Below are 17,161 nucleotides of genomic sequence, written 5' to 3'. Positions count from 1 at the left end.
GCTACAGTATCATACTGAAAAGGTATTGCATTGTGGGATTGATTTCTTTCACGCTCAATTCAGTTCAAATGTGACGCGAGCAGACAGTAGCTACAGGCAAACTTGATTTGTCAGCGAGATTCATTCAATAACTGCCAAACTGACGCCCATGTATAACTGCCAGTTTAAATGTTCTTGGAACATGACCTAAAGATAAAGATGAGTTAATAATATTGAGGAGAGGCTCTTCCACTACAGGTAACACTTCTTTCAGTAGTTTAGTTGGTATAGGATCTAATAAACATGTTGTTGTTTTAGATGAAGTGATAAGTTTATTTAACTCTTTTTGTTCTATAGTTGTAAAGCACTGTAATTGTTCTTGCGGGGGGATAATTGAGGCTGAATTATAAGGCGCGATTGAGGATTGAACGTTTACAATTGTGGTTCTGATGTTTTCTATTTTCTCAGTGAAGAAGTTCATGAAATCATCACTACTAAACTGTAACGGTATATTTTGTTCGGGTGACGTCTGTTTATTTGTTAGTCTAGCCACGGTGTTAAATAAAAACCTTGGATTGTTTTGGTTATTTTCTATTAGTTTGCGGAGATGCTCAGCCCTGGCCGCTTTTAGGGCCTTTTTATAACGTGACATACTGTCTTTCCACACGATTCTAAATACCTCTAAATTAGTTTGTTTCCATTTACGCTCTAAATTACGGGTTTCTCTCTTTAGAACATGCGTAGTATTATTGTACCATTTTAATTTAATGGGTGCAACAACATCCAATGTTCTAGAGAGAATAGTGCTCATAGTGCTAGTTAGTTCTTCTAGTTCATCTGTTTGTTTGGGTTCAGGCAGCAGCTGAGACAGATTAGATAAGCAATGTTAGAAATTATCTATGGTGGATGGAAGGATTGATCTGCCTGGTCGATAACGCGGCGCAGCATGACATATTACAGCAGTACGTAATGTGCAAGTTACCAAGTAATGGTCAGTGACATCATCACTTTGTGGAATGATATCTATATCGGTTGGATCGGTTCCATATGATATAATTAAATCGAGTGTATGATTAAGACGATGAGTTGGTCCGGTGACGTTTTGCTTGACCCCAAAGGAATTTAATAAATCTATAAACGCAGCCCCTAACGCATCATTTGAATTATCTACGTGTATGTTAAAATCTCCAACAATTAATGCTTTATCGACATTGACCAATAGATCTGAGAGAAAATCTGCAAACTCTTTTAGGAAATCAGCGTAAGGCCCAGGCGGTCTATATATGGTAGCCAAGGCTAGAGATAATATGGATTTTTTTCTAACATCTAAGAGCGTAACATTTAGTACAAGTACTTCAAACGAAATAAACTTATAACCCGTTTTCTGAGTAACATTGAGAATATCTCTATAGATTGTTGCAACACCGCCACCACGACCAATCAGACGGGGCTCATGCTTATAGGAGTATCCAGATGGAGTAGACTCATTTAGACCGAAATAATCATTTGGTTTAAGCCAGGTTTCAGTAAGGCAAAGTACATCGAAGCTATTATCTGTGACTATTTCATTTACAATAACTGCCTTAGGTGTGAGTGATCTAATGTTTAGAAGACCTAGCTTTAAAAATGGTTTTTGTTTACTAATAGCAACATTTTCTGTTTTAATAACAATTAGATTTTTCCTAGATCCTGCAGTAGAATTATTATTTGATCTCACTAAACGAGGAATAGACACAGTTTCTATGCAATGTTCTACACTAGTATTTATATCATTTAAATTGGTGCAGGAGAGACTATGATTTGGACTTTTGGTTACTAGTCATCTAATGGTATTTAACATTTTGGAGATGTTGTCCGACAGAAGATCCACTCCGAATCTGCTTGGGTGTAAGCCATCGCCACGGAAAAGCCTAGGACGCTCCCAAAACAGATTCCAATTATTTACAAAGAGCAGTTTCTGCTCATTGCACCATGACATTAACCATTCATTTAGCGCGAATAGTCTACTAAACTTTTCATGTCCTAGTCGGTACGTGGGAAGCGGTCCTGACACAATAATCGTTGTTTCGGGCGATGTGCTGCGTACCGTATCGATCAGATTCCTGAAGTCTTTCTTCAGAACCTCCGTCTGGCGCAGCCTGATGTCGTTCACTCCCGCGTGCAGGACTGACTCGCGTCTTCCGCTGCGGAACCATCCAGGCTTCGTGGTGGCGTGTTGGAGCCGGAGTGAACGAGATCATGGCTGATCGCGACCGATGCTGAGTAACGCACGGAGTAGACGAGGTCAGAGTCAGCGGGTTAGTAACGTTAATCACTGATTTGTGTGCATCGGCGCGTGATGTTTCAAGAGCTAACCGCCGGTCTATCAGTTCGGCTTGTCTCACTAAAAGGTCGTGGATCTGTTTCTCAACAGCTTCCAGCTCAGACTGCAATGCGTGCAGCTCAAATGTGTCTTCACCTGCACCAAAAGGTAAACTACTTACATCTGATATATTCGCCATGTTTGTTTGTAAGTGAGTGTGGAGAAGACGCGTTCAGCCGTGATCCACGGATGTAACCTATAAGAGTATCCGGCGTTGGATCACTAATAGGCTTGAGACGCGTCTACTCAACAGTCCACGTTGTAACTATGAGGTTTGAGCAGTAGTGCTTCTCAGTGAGGAAAAGTAGAAAATGTTCGTTGTAAGTGAGTTTAAAGGGAAAAATCAAGAATTATAAATCAAATCGATAGAGCTCCAAAGACAACAACGTGTTCAGACGCGACGCATGCACATTCGAATTCGAACAGGAACAGGAATGTGTAGAGGGGCTAATGTAGCCTGTAAGACAGTGAAATGGATAGTGGATACTAGACAATAGACAAAGTGATGTGATGGTTGGCGCAGGGTGAGACTCATGCTGAAAAGTCCATTTCTCCCCTAACCTTTTCTGTGACATTGAGTTGCTGGTTTGCCCTGGGGACAAATGACCTCCTCGTTGTTGAGCATGACAGAAGACTGCTACTGCAAATTATCCTCAGTTTGTTAAATGATTAACCTCAGCTCCATGCCAAACACAGAGCCAGCTTTCCTTACCAACCCGACTTCATCGTCAAGCTCTGTAGACCTCGGATACCATCTTGAAGCAGGCCCCACGTCCTTTGCATCCGTCACTGTCCTTATAAAGACGCTGGGACCTCTTCTTAACACTTGCCACCAGCTCCTCTATTCGGCTGGCAACAGCGGCAACATCAGCATCATTTGGGGATGTTGTTGCTGAGAGGAAGAAATGAAGAGATAAGAAATATGCTTCTTGATTCCATGAAAAACCATTTTTGGTGTATGAGCAAAATAAAGCCTCAACAATCTTTTCATATTTCTCTGTAACTGAGAGGCTACACTTGTAGCTAAGTTTGAGTATAGTTAGGTTAGTTAGGTTCTTTATTGTCCCCATGGGGATAATCTTGTCCAGACGTCATCAGCAATCAGAGTATGTGCTCTTTGACTACGATTACAATGAGCCTCTTTGGAATTGCAGCCAAGCTTGGTCAGAAGTGATACATCAAGCACCATATCAAACAGTATATCCTACCTTCTGCCCACTCATTGACATCAAAGATCCACCTCTCCAGTTGACTGTCTGAGATGTCCATTACAGTTTTCATGGCCTCCAGGTTATGCAACTGGCATTGCAGGGCTATTTTGGCCTTCAAACATAAATGACAATGAGGGAAACGCCTACAACTTTGACAATTGTTGATAAGGATTGTGAAGTACCTTCACTATTAGAAAACCACATACAACACTAATTAAATATACAGTATATTCGTATATACGTGGACTATCAATATGGCATGATGAACATTTAATATTTTATTTTACAATATCGCTATGCATTTTGCATAAGGGAAAACTGGTGTCTTTACCTTCCGATATCGGCGGGCAAGGGTAGAAGCCAAGTTGTCAAACTTTTGTTGGTTCCAGCGCATGGCCATGATCGTCAGTATGTCTAGCGTCCTGCAAAAATAAAAAAAATATGAGATTATCACCTTTCTTTCCAGTAGCAGTAGGAGAAGAAACTGTGCAGACTTGAATCACAAACTTTTCAGAGATAATAACTTACAGTACAGTACTATGGAACTATTAATCTGCTGTCTTGTGCCATTTGATTACTGTCCCATGAAAGGGTTAGGTAAATAGCACAGGATAGTGAAGAAATAGCATGAAACAGTGGCGCAGGACAGTAGTCAAATGGCATAGAGCACTATGGCAGGACAGTAGGTGAATGGTACTCTGATGTGTATTTTTTATATTGCACTACCCTTCCTTATTATCCTCACATCAAATAAAATAGGATGATGGTATTGTAATCGATCCATCCATTTATGTTGAATATTCTGAGCTTTATATTTTCAGAGTCAGCATATATGCATGAGCTCAAAGTGGCTCACCATTGTCATCAGGATCAAAATTGACTGGTTACCTTACCTGCTTTTGACATGTGCTTTGTCGTAACAGCAATCCTCGAGAGGAAGGCGTTGCACTGCTCCACCTCTTCCCCAAGAGTCGAACCAGCCCCCTCCTGATATGCTCCACTCCATTTTACCTTTAGAAAAGAAAACAAAAAAAGAAAACCTAAGTGGCAACAATCTTATGCAGGATTTCAGGGAAAGAAAATCATTTTTCTTACCTCACATTTGAAATCATGAGCTTTGGCATGAAAAACAGAAAGAAATGGCCTCATGGTGAGGAGATCCTGAAGCTCAGGGCATTTCTCTGTCACTCTCTGGAGGTAAGGCCAGTACTTGCATGCCACATCCATTGCAAAAAATGTAACTGGCTTACAGGCCATTTGCTTTTGGAGGTACAGGGGGTAGGCAAAAATCTCCCCCCTGAACATATTGAGGGCACGAAGCAGAACCCCATGACGACATACAGTGAGTTCCAGGCCCTCCTCGTCTGTTTTTCCTGAGGACTTCTGAGAGGTTTCACGCGCCGCTGACCATTGCCCTCCACAGACACCTCTTCCAGAGACCTAAAACATGGAAGATGGTTAACAGTCCAAACTTGTTCAAACAAAGTCCTCTGTAGGACGTGTTGTTTTATAGGTAAATATAGTGAAGTTGTGCAAGTTTACATGACTGGTTGTGGTATGGACATTGTCCACGAATTTTGTGACGTCATCATCATTCGCGATGAACACGCCATCAAAGATGGCTTTTTCCTCCGATCTAAATAAAAGAGATACATATTAACTTTAAATATTCATATGATTTTGAATTCACATCAGTTACTTTCAAAGTAATGGACCGTCAATGCACACACAGTACCTTGCTGCACTCTTGAATCTGTAGTGCTTACGGTTTCCATCAACGGATACTGCAAGCATGTTTGGGCTGCACGCTGGGCAGTCAAAGTGGCCCTCCTGGCATAATTTGTCCACTTTGAATCGGACAGCTTCCCACTCCAAGAAGCTTTTCCGGAAGCTGTCTGCTGTGATGTTTCCGCTCTGTTTCAAAGAAGAGTTCAGTAAAAGAGAACAAAAGAGAACAGTAAAACGGATCAAATTAAACAATATACTACACTGAAGTAAAATGTCCTAAATGGATAAATTTTGGGATGTTTGTACAAACTTTGTTACCACTCCTTAGAAAACATATCAAAGGAAATAAACAATGTGTAAACTTCACTCATACACTATACACTGGTGTATTTGGGGGACCTGGCCATTAAACATACAGGATATTGTTTGCCATTCAGTCTAAATCTATACGCAAAGAGGGCTACAACGGCTTCCATACTGTTTAGAAGTAAGCCTGTGCAATGTTTGGCCCATTAATCCAAGGGAACACTTCTGGGATCAGGAAATGATATTGGGGAGAAGATGTCAAAGTCGGTAGCCAATGGAGTTGAATTTGAGATCTTCAGAATGACCTGTTTTTTCATAAATGTCTCAGTGCAAACTGCTGATGAGAGAACATGAGTTTATGGTTGTCTATAAAGGGTCTAATTTTAACACAACTTTTTTCCTAAACAGTGCAAATGTTCATGTGTACTATCATCATCATCATGCCCTCATAGTATTATATATGGAGTTACGCAATTATTACCACAAATACTTACACGGCCAAAGCGAGCAGTGCGTTGATCCAGCATTCTAAGAAATGCTTGGCTAGACATCCCTGGTGCAGCCATCTTCAGCTCTTCAAAAGAAAAAAGGACATCTGTTGCGTACACAGTTGAATAGTGAGAAGTGGCAGGCCAGTAGTCATTGTGGATCAGGTCATCCACTCCAGGACTCCAAGTGGCTTCACATGCTTTGCATATAATCTGAGGCAATCTGAGATCATATCGCCCTGGAAAAAGAAGGAAATATATACACAAAGTTAATTCTGACAGACCAAACTTTTGTAAGGCACTCTATTGGAAGTCACACTTTTGTCAGGCAAATTAACTATCCCCATTCAAACAAAGGTTTATGTCATGATCCTGTTCTCTTTTCCTCTTTCTTTGTCTCCCTCTTGTGGTCACACACTCACTCGCAGACACAGTCACGCACACACATCCACTCCTCCGCTCATTATCTCTTACAGCTGTTTCCCACTCGCACACACAGTCACGCACACACATCCACTCCTCCGCTCATTATCTCTTACAGCTGTTCCCTTTTACCTCTTGATTGTTTCTGCTTCTTATTCTCTCTTCCTAGCCCTGTCCTGTTGTCGGATTATTCAATGACCTCACGTGAGACACGTCAGCCTTCTGGTCTTGTCCTGTCCTGTCCTGTCCTGTCCTGTCTTGTCTGTGAGAAGTTACACGATAATTGCTGCTGTGAGTAATACTGCCATCAGACTGTGAATTATCTAGCTGTGCCTGTTTGCAGAGTACCTGTATTGTGCCTGCGCTCAGCTGCTCGTCCTTTCTGCTGTCTCACACTCCCATACTGGTCGTATGCATCTCTGGTCCTCTGCCTCAGTCCTCGTGGAAGTTGATGTTGGTTTTCTAAGGATCCAGTCGTCTGGCAGTTTCAGTTCGGGCTGTGTTTAATGCCTGTGATTTATGTTCTGATTAATCTTTGAGGACTATTTCCTTTATTCATTAAAGACTGTTAACTGCATCCCGCCCTGGTCTTCCATCATTCTTACCCTAACAGAATAATCCGACCAGAAGATGGACCAGGCGAGTGGTAATCCCCTTCACAGTGCTGTAGAGCTCCAGGGTGCTCTGCTGGGTAAACATGAGGAGGATCTATCTGCCGCGAGACGTGCCGTTGATTCCCTGACCGCTCAGCTCTCGGATCTAATCCAGCAGTTCCATCACTACCGTCATGAGACCACTGCTTCAGCTGGACAGCGCGACTCTTCTGAGCCACGAATAAACAACCCGCCGTGCTACTCTGGTGAGCCTTTGCAGTGTCGAGCCTTCCTCACCCAATGCGAGGTTGTTTTTTCCCTCCAGCCGTCCACTTATGCCAAGGATCGGTCTAAGGTGGCTTATGTGATTTCTCTTCTCAATGGACGAGCTCGAGAGTGGGCGGCAGCGAACTGGGAGGCAGAGGTAGACTGCATCTTCAAGTTTTCTCTTTTTAAGGAGGAGATGATCCGAGTCTTTGACCGGTCTGCACACGGTGACGAAGCATCCCGCCTCCTATCCACCATGCGCCAGGGGAAGAGGTCAGTCACTGATTTTTCAATAGAGTTCCGAACCCTGGCCACAACGAGTGGATGGAACGGTCCGGCACTCATTGCCCGCTTTCTCGAGGGTCTGAACTCTGAGATTAAGGATGAGGTCTTTGTCCGAGAGGTTCCTGACAATTTTGATTCCCTTGTCGAGCTGGCTCTCCGCATCGAGAGACGTTTTGACATGCGATGAAGGGCTCGCAGAATGGAGGCTTCATTATTCCCCGCTTCCACGGCGACCCAGCCGCCACTACCATCTGCCGTTGATCCCGAGCCGATGCAGCTAGGGGGGCTTCGTATTTCCACACGGGAACGTCAACGCAGGATTATGAATCGCCTTTGCATATACTGTGCTGCGACTGATCATTTTGTTTCTAGGTGCCCAGTAAAAGCCAGCGCTCGTCAGTAGGCGGAGGGTTGCTGACGAGCGCAACATCATGGGTCTCTCCGTCTAAGTCCTGCACTTCCCTTCCTGTACACCTCCGCTGGCTGGGATCGTCAGTTTCCTGCTCTGCATTGCTTGACTCGGGGGCGGAGGGGAACTTCGTTGACGAGGCTTGGGCTTTGAAACAAGGTATTCCCCTCTTAGACTTACAAGACCCCACCCCCCTGTTCGCCCTAGACGGCAGTTCCCTTCCTAGGGTGCAGAGAAGGACTTCTCCATTGACTCTTACTGTTTCAGGAAATCATAGAGAGACTATTTCTTTTTTTCTTTTTCATTCTCCTTTTTCTCCTGTGGTCTTAGGCCACCCGTGGTTGGTTCTCCATAACCCTCAGATTAACTGGGCGGAGGGCTCTATTTTATCTTGGAAGTTGTCATGTCATGTTGATTGTCTGTCTTCTGCTGTACCCTCTGTCTCGTCTGTAACTGTTTTTCAGGAGGAGCCAGGTGATTTGTCTGGAGTACCGAAGGAGTATCACGATTTGCGGGAGGTGTTCAGCTGTTCCCGGGCCACTTCTCTCCCCCCTCATCGCCCCTATGACTGCAGTATAGATCTTCTCCCGGGTACCACGCCCCCCCAGGGAAGACTATACTCGTTATCCGTTCCTGAACGAGAGGCGCTCGAGAAATACCTTTCTGACTCGCTCAACGCCGGTACCATCGTTCCTTCCTCGTCACCAGCGGGAGCCAGTTTCTTCTTTGTTAAGAAGAAGGACGGCTCCCTGCGTCCCTGCATAGACTATCGGGGTTTAAATGATATCACTGTCAAGAATCGTTATCCATTACCTCTGATGTCATCTGCTTTCGAAGTCTTGCAGGGAGCAAAGTTTTTCACTAAGCTCGATTTATGCAACGCCTATCACCTAGTGCGTATAAAGGAGGGGGATGAATGGAAGACCACGTTTAACACGCCCCTCGGGCATTTTGAATACCGGGTTCTTCCTTTCGGGTTAGTAAACGCTCCCGCGGTCTTTCAAACCTTAGTCAATGACGTCCTATGGGACATGCTCAACGTCTTCGTGTTCGTCTACCTCGACGACATTTTGATCTATTCGCCATCACTCCAGGTGCACGTCCAACATGTTCGTCGTGTCCTTCAGCGTTTATTGGAGAATCGACTTTACGTTAAGGCCGAGAAATGTTCTTTCCACGCCCCCTCAGTCACGTTTCTAGGTTCAGTCATCTCGGCAGAGGGGATCAGTATGGACCCGGCTAAGGTGCAGGCGGTCACTGACTGGCCCGTGCCCGACTCGCGCCTTGCGCTACAACGTTTTCTCGGTTTCGCAAATTTTTATCGTCGTTTTATACAAAATTTCAGTCAAGTGGCCGCTCCCCTTACAGCTCTGACCTCAGTCAAGTCCCAGTTTAAGTGGACAGAATCTACGCAGACTGCGTTTGACGTTCTTAAGTCTCTTTTTACTACCGCGCCTATCCTCCTTACTCCTGACTTCACTAAACAGTTTATAGTCGAGGTCGACGCCTCTGAAGTGGGAGTCGGGGCTGTTCTTTCCCAGCGTTCCACCGCTGATGGAAAGATACACCCCTGCGCTTTTTTTTCTCACCGTCTTTCACCTGCTGAGCGCAATTACGACGTGGGCAACCGTGAACTGCTCGCCATCCGTCTTGCGTTAGGCGAATGGCGACAGTGGCTGGAGGGAGCACCCCTTTCCTTTTATTGTCTGGACAGATCATAGAAACCTAGAATATATCCGTAAGGCCAAGAGACTTAATGCTCGTCAAGCCCGTTGGGCTCTATTCTTTACCCGTTTCGATTTTACCATCTCGTATCGTCCGGGTGCCAAGAATGTCAAGCCTGACGCGCTATCTCGTCTGTTTGACTCCTCTTCTTCTACTGAGCCAGAGGAGATTATTCCCCCGCGTTGTGTTGTTGGCACGGCTGTCTGGGGAATAGAGAGGCTAGTTAAGCGTTCTCTCTCTCGAGTCATAGTCCCGCGCAACTGTCCGAAGGGGCTTCTTTTTGTGCCTGTATCCGCGCGTCGCGCTGTCCTTCAATGGGGACACGGCTCTAAATTAACTGCCCATGCCGGCGTCCGGGGCACTCTCGCTTTTATCCGTTAGCGCTTTTGGTGGTCTTCTTTGGAACGAGATGTGCGACGGTTTATTGCCTCCTGTGTTACGTGCGCGCAAACTAAGGCTGGCAATTCCCCGCCAGCCGGTCTGCTTCGTCCGTTACCAATTCCTACGCGACCGTGGTCTCACTTAGCTCTCGATTTTATCACCGGGCTCCCTCCCTCGGAGGGTAACACCGTAATTCTAACCGTGGTGGATCGTTTTTCTAAATCGGCCCATTTTATTCCGCTCGCTAAGCTCCCCTCTGCCAAGGAGACCGCCCAGATCATGGTTGATCATGTCTTTAAACTACATGGTTTACCTACTGATATTGTGTCTGATAGAGGCCCCCAATTTTCATCTCAATTCTGGAAGGAGTTTTGTCGCCTGATTGGGTCATCCGTCAGCCTCTCGTCCGGGTTTCATCCCCAGACAAACGGTCAAGCAGAACGGGCCAATCAGATTGTCGCGCGTATGCTTCGCAGTCTCACCCATCAGAATCCCGCGTCCTGGTCACAGCAACTTTCCTGGGCCGAATATGCCCATAATTCGCTGCCCTCTTCGGCTACGGGTCTTTCGCCCTTTCATTGCTGTCTTGGCTATCAACCTCCGTTATTTACGTCCCAAGACTCTGAGTCTAATGTTCCGTCAGTGCAAGCTTTTATTAGCCGTTGCAAACGCACCTGGAGGAGAGTGCGATCTGCTCTCTGTCGAGCTAGAAGACGCATGACTGTTGCGGCCAATAAGCGCAGAATTAAGAGTCCTCGCTACGTTTGCGGTCAAAGAGTGTGGCTATCCACTTCAAATTTACCTCTCCGTTCCGAATCACGTAAGTTGTCTCCCCGCTTTGTTGGACCATTCCGCATTGTGAAAGTCATAAGTCCAGTCGCAGTTAAGCTTCACCTTCCGCCTAATTTACGCCGAGTACATCCCGTGTTTCATGTCTCCTGCATCAAGCCAGTCATCCGTCCCCCCTCTCGTCCAGTTTGTGCCCCTTGTCTTGTCGATGATACCCCTATTTACAGGGTTCGCCGGATTCTCGACATGCGGCGTCGGGGACGCGGCCACCAGTATCTTGTCGACTGGGAGGGGTATGGTCCTGAGGAGAGAAGCTGGGTTCCCTCCCGGGACGTTCTGGATCCCTTGCTCATCGATGATTTCCTCCGGTCTCGCCAGTTGTCCTCAGCAGCGCCAGGTGGCACTCGTTGAGGAAGGGGTACTGTCATGATCCTGGTCTCTTTTCCTCTTTCTTTGTCTCCCTCTTGTGGTCACACACTCACTCGCAGACACAGTCACGCACACACATCCACTCCTCCGCTCATTTTCTCTTACAGCTGTTTCCCACTCGCACACACAGTCACGCACACACATCCACTCCTCCGCTCATTATCTCTTACAGCTGTTCCCTTTTACCTCTTGATTGTTTCTGCTTCTTATTCTCTCTTCCTAGCCCTGTCCTGTTGTCGGATTATTCAATGACCTCACGTGAGACACGTCAGCCTTCTGGTCTTGTCCTGTCCTGTCCTGTCCTGTCTTGTCTGTGAGAAGTTACACGATAATTGCTGCTGTGAGTAATACTGCCATTAGACTGTGAATTATCTAGCTGTGCCTGTTTGCAGAGTACCTGTATTGTGCCTGCGCTCAGCTGCTCGTCCTTTCTGCTGTCTCACACTCCCATACTGGTCGTATGCATCTCTGGTCCTCTGCCTCAGTCCTCGTGGAAGTTGATGCTGGTTTTCTAAGGATCCAGTCGTCTGGCAGTTTCAGTTCGGGCTGTGTTTAATGCCTGTGATTTATGTTCTGATTAATCTTTGAGGACTATTTCCTTTATTCATTAAAGACTGTTAACTGCATCCCGCCCTGGTCTTCCATCATTCTTACCCTAACAGTTAATTGTTTTCCTCCACATAGATGGGCCCAGCCAATCTAATCAACACACAACCTATTGACACCTCTGGATTTCCATCCAATCAGAGAAAATCAAAAAGAAAATTCTACAGAAGTGACCCCCACCCAAACCCATAAAGTTCTTCTTACCATTCATTGTAATCACAACTATGGACTGTCCTGCGATGACACTGGACGATACTTGTAGACAACCGCATATTTTCTCTGGCATCTCCAAAGGAACAAGACGCTCTTGAAAAAAAAAAAAAAAAACACATGGATGAGGATTAAAGACTATTTTAAACAAGATGCACTTGACGGCTTCATCGACCTATCAGAAAACAGTATTTCGTTTTTCAGTCAAGTCTAAGAATGTGACTTAAAAACTACAACTTACCACACTGGGTTAGAACCCTCTCCACAACACAAGTTGTGGGAGGCAATGGATGAAAAAATGCACGTGTCATCGAATCCCTGTTGTGGAACACTTGACCTTGGTGGACCCTGACATCACACTGGCCACAGAGGAATGGGTGTGGTCGACAGTCACAACAATGGATAACGGCTGGACCATTTCCACAATGTTGGCAGATCCGAGTTGCTGCATGTTGTCGAGCCACCATGGTGTTGACCAGTCGGGGTCTCTCTTTCTCCCACCACCCTGATATGAGGCTCTTTCGGGTCGACCAGTCTGCTGAGGCTTGAAGTGCCGTTTCATCTTCATGTATGTCCTCTCCCAATGAGCGTTTAAGCTCTTGAAGGAAGGACTCTGTTAAAACAATGCACAATATTTAAAAACAGTAGTTTATTATAACAAAAGAGAATAACATTGAACAATGGCGATTTTATAATAAATGAACATACTGTTTTGAACCAGTGAAGTCAAAATAAATAACACACCTGCAGTAACGGAAGGAAAGTCAATGGACATTTCCGCACTGGTTTCCGGAGCCCTGACATGAGAGACACCAGTCTTTCGACTCTGGCTGTGACTGGGACCTGCTGTAGCAAAAAAGCTGTTGCTTTATACACTCAATGACACAAACTTTACCTGATGCTAGGCACAGGTACGTAATAATAACCGATAGATATATTCTAATTCAGACCCATGACTTGTGATCATGTTGTATACCTTTCCAAGATGCAAAACTAGTTCTGGAGTCTACATTTTAATAAACATTAATGTAAAAAAAAACGTACCTGCTTGTTTCCAGGATGATCTGGGCCTGCCGTAAATAATGTTTCCATCACTGTCCCTCTTAATCCACCTAACATCTTGCTTGCTGTTTGATGGCCGGTTGGTGGACGGATTACTGGTGGAAGGCTGACTGGTGGATGGTTCTGCTTCCTGGTGCATGCCAACGAGCTGTTGGAGGTGAGCTTGATGTTCAGCCTGATCAACAAGGTCACTCATCTCATTCAGGAGAAGGTCCATCTCAGGATCAGACATGGCACAAAATATAAACACTATAAACACACAGGGACAAAAAAACAACAACAACAAACAATACCAAACAAACAAACAAACAACAAAAACTCGGGGGGTGGGGGGTGGAGGAAGACAGTAAGACAGCAAGAGAGAGAGAACACAATACAACAGTAGAGAGAGTAACAAGATACAAGACAAATGTGGCTCTTAAAAGTGCCTTTTTTTCGATGTAATGAGGTGCTGTTTTTTTAAAAAGGACAGGGATTAAGGAACCTGCAGAGAAAGAGAAGAACAAATCAAAAAAGAATAGATCACCAAACTACAAATTACAATATGAAAAACTACTAGACTAAGAAGTTAAGTAAATGCTGCTCGTGTTCATTCATGCAATCAAACTATCATAAAAAATGAATGACTTTAAAAAGAAGTGTCCCATACACAAAATAAATATATTTTCAGGATATATTTTGGAATATATGCAAATATTTGAAATTGGCCCAATAAATATATTTCATACTTATATTTCATATATTTTTGTTATATTTCAGAATATATTTCAATGTATTTTTTTCTGTATGGGTCCCCAAAAGTGTCAAAAATATATGTGGCATATATTCCAAATACATTGAAATATATTCTGAAATATAACAAAAATATATGAAATATAAGTATGAAATATATTTATTGGGCCAATTTCAAATATTTGCATATATTCCAAAATATATCCTGAAAATATATTTCAAATATATTTCTTTTGTGTATGGGGTGTGAGCTAGGGTTCATATTTTGAACACATCCTTGTTCTGCCTTAATTCAAATGGATAAACAAACAGTAATAACATGATCAGGATACTTGTATAAACGTACTCGGTTACTAACGTAACCTCGGTTCTCTCTAGAGAGGGAACGAGTACTGCGTAAGAACTTACGCTTGGGGGAAAGTCTCTTTCCGTGAGATACTGAAGCCAAAAATTATCCTTAATTTTTTATATAATGCAAAACGCGTTGCAGCAGCATACAGACATAGGCGAGGCAGCTTGCGCGCCTATTGGCTGCCCTGCGGCAACTGCAGCAGCCTATCGAGAAGGCCCTCTTGACGCCTTGACCAATGGGGGTGTATCGCGCCCGTTTGCATAGCGTCCCGCCGAAATAGGCGTGGCCTAGGGCTATAAATATAGCGTCGAGAGGCTGGTTCACTGGTTTTCATCGCCGGAGCGAACCAGAGCGAACTGCAGGCACGGCAAGGATACGCAGTACTCGTTCCCTCTCTAGAGAGAACCGAGGTTACGTTAGTAACCGAGTACGTTCTCTTACGAGAGGTTCTCTCGTACTGCGTAAGAACTTACGCTTGGGGAACACAATGTAAAACGCCGTGCGTGCTGAGATCCGATACCAAAGTCCCAAGGGCATGTGCCCGGGGCCCATATGATACATGATCATAAGGGACTCACAGAGAGCCCAGGAAGAGAGGCTAAAGCATCATTCCTGAATAAGTAGCATCCCACCAGGGTGCTTTAAGATAATAGTGTTCCACACAGTCAGGGCAAAATTTGGCCTGATCTGATGAAAATTATGGGTCTTACAATTGCCCTCAGGGCTGCATGATCGATCCGTGAGCATTGCTCAAACAGTTCCCAGTATTCTGAGCCGACATCGGGGCAGATAGTACTGGCTTATTAGACCGACAGCAGCTTAGCTTGCAAAGCGGGAACTTCCAGGTTATAAAACCTGATAAATGTAGACGGGGAGGCCTAGCCTGCCGCCATACAGATATCATGTAAAGAAATCCCACTAGACCAAGCCCACGAAGAGGCCATGCCTCTTGTGGAGTGCGCTCTGACACCTAATGGGCATCGTAGGCCCTTAGAGATGTATGCCAGCGCTATGGCATCCACTATCCACCTGGATAGGGTCTGTTTCGTCACAGCTAGCCCTTTAGAGCGCCCGTAGAACGAAACAAATAGCTGCTCTGTCTGTCTGAAAACAGACGAGCGAGACACATAAGCTCTTAATGCCCTGACCGGGCAGAGCAAAGTGGCGTCCTCCTCCTCGTCAGGGACCGGTAAGGCCGACAGGGAAATGACCTGGGACCTGAAGGGTGTGTTGAGGGATTTAGGAACATACCCGTGTCTCGGTTTGAGCCTGACAATAGAGTCATTTGGCCCAAACTCCATACATGTCGCGCTTACTGAAAGCACTTGCAAGTCCCCCACACGCTTTACTGAAGCGAGAGCCAAAAGAAACGCTGTCTTGAAGGACAAGTGTTTGATATCCACAGATTGGATTGGCTCAAATGGGGCACCTTTCATGGCCTCCAAGACCGTGGAAAGGTCCCATATGGGAACTGAAGAAGGTCTGGGAGGGTTTAACCTCTTCGCTCCTCTTAGGAAGCGAATGACCAGATCGTTCTTCCCAAGTGACTGGCCTAGCGTTGGTTTAACAAACGCCGCTATAGCTGCCACATAAACCTTGAGCGTGGAAGGGGTTCTGCCCTTTTCCAGAAGCTCTTGTAGGAAGGAAAGAACGTCCGTCACCCCACAGTCCTGGGGCGACGCGCCACGGGCTGTGCACCAGCTAGAAAACACAGACCATTTTGAGGAATAGAGCCGTCTCGTAGAGGGAGCTCTAGCCTGCGTGATCGTGTTTAGCACTCCCGTAGGGAGGTGAGCGGGTACCCATTGATGGCCCACACGTGTAGGGCCCAAAGCTCCGGGCGAGGATGCCAAATCGAGCCCTTGGCTTGGGTGAGGAGGTCTCTCCTCAGAGGTATCGGCCATGGGGCAGAGCTCGCTAGCTGCATCAGAACTGGGAACCAAACCTGGTTTTTCCAGAACGGAGCTACTAGTAGCACCGAGCATCCATTTTCCCTGATCCGCTCTATTACCTGAGGTATGAGCGCAATGGGGGGAAAAGCATAGAGCGGGCAGCGGGGCCATACGTGAGCCAGCGCATCCCTGCTCTTGGAGAAGTATATCGGGCAGTGAGCGTTTTCTTGAGACGCAAACAGGTCTACTTCCGCTTTGCCGAACTTCTTCCACAGCAATTGGACTGTCTGTGGATGTAGGGACCATTCTCCTGCTGGAACATTGTTCCTGGACAGTCTGTCTGGTCCCAAATTCAAGTGGCCGGGCACATGGGCTGCTTTCAGCGAGCGCAAATTGTGCTGGGCCCAGACCAGAAGGTGTTCCGTCAGCCTGTGAACGGTTCGGGATCTGACACCTCCCTGGTGATTTATAAAGGCCACCACCGCCATGTTGTCCGAACGGACTAAAACGTGGTGTCCTGCTATCTGGGGATAGAAGCGCCTGAGCGCTTTGTCGACTGCCATCATTTCCAGGCAGTTTATGTGTAGAAGCTTTTCCCGTTCTGACCATAGGCCAAAGAACGGTCTGCCCTCGAGCAGCGCTCCCCATCCCGAGGTGGAGGCGTCCGTGGACACCACCTTCACACTCGAGGAAGTCCCCTGGCTTACTCCTGACCGGTACCAGTCGGTCGCCGTCCAAGGTTTCAGAGCTGAAACGCATTTCTGATCGACCTTGAGGCGAATACGACCGGAGTCCACGCTCGGCGCGGCACACGCACTTGTAGCCAGAACTGTAGTGGGCGCATCCGAAGGAGGACCAGCTGAAGCACTGGCGATGCTGCGGCCATAAGGCCTAGCATCCTTTGAAACTGTTTGAGCGGGACCATAGCGCCG

The sequence above is a fragment of the Rutilus rutilus genome (genome assembly GCF_951802725.1).
Source record: "Rutilus rutilus genome assembly, chromosome: 20".
Taxonomy (NCBI): Eukaryota; Metazoa; Chordata; class Actinopteri; order Cypriniformes; family Leuciscidae; genus Rutilus; species Rutilus rutilus.
This window is presented reverse-complemented; position numbering follows the sequence as displayed.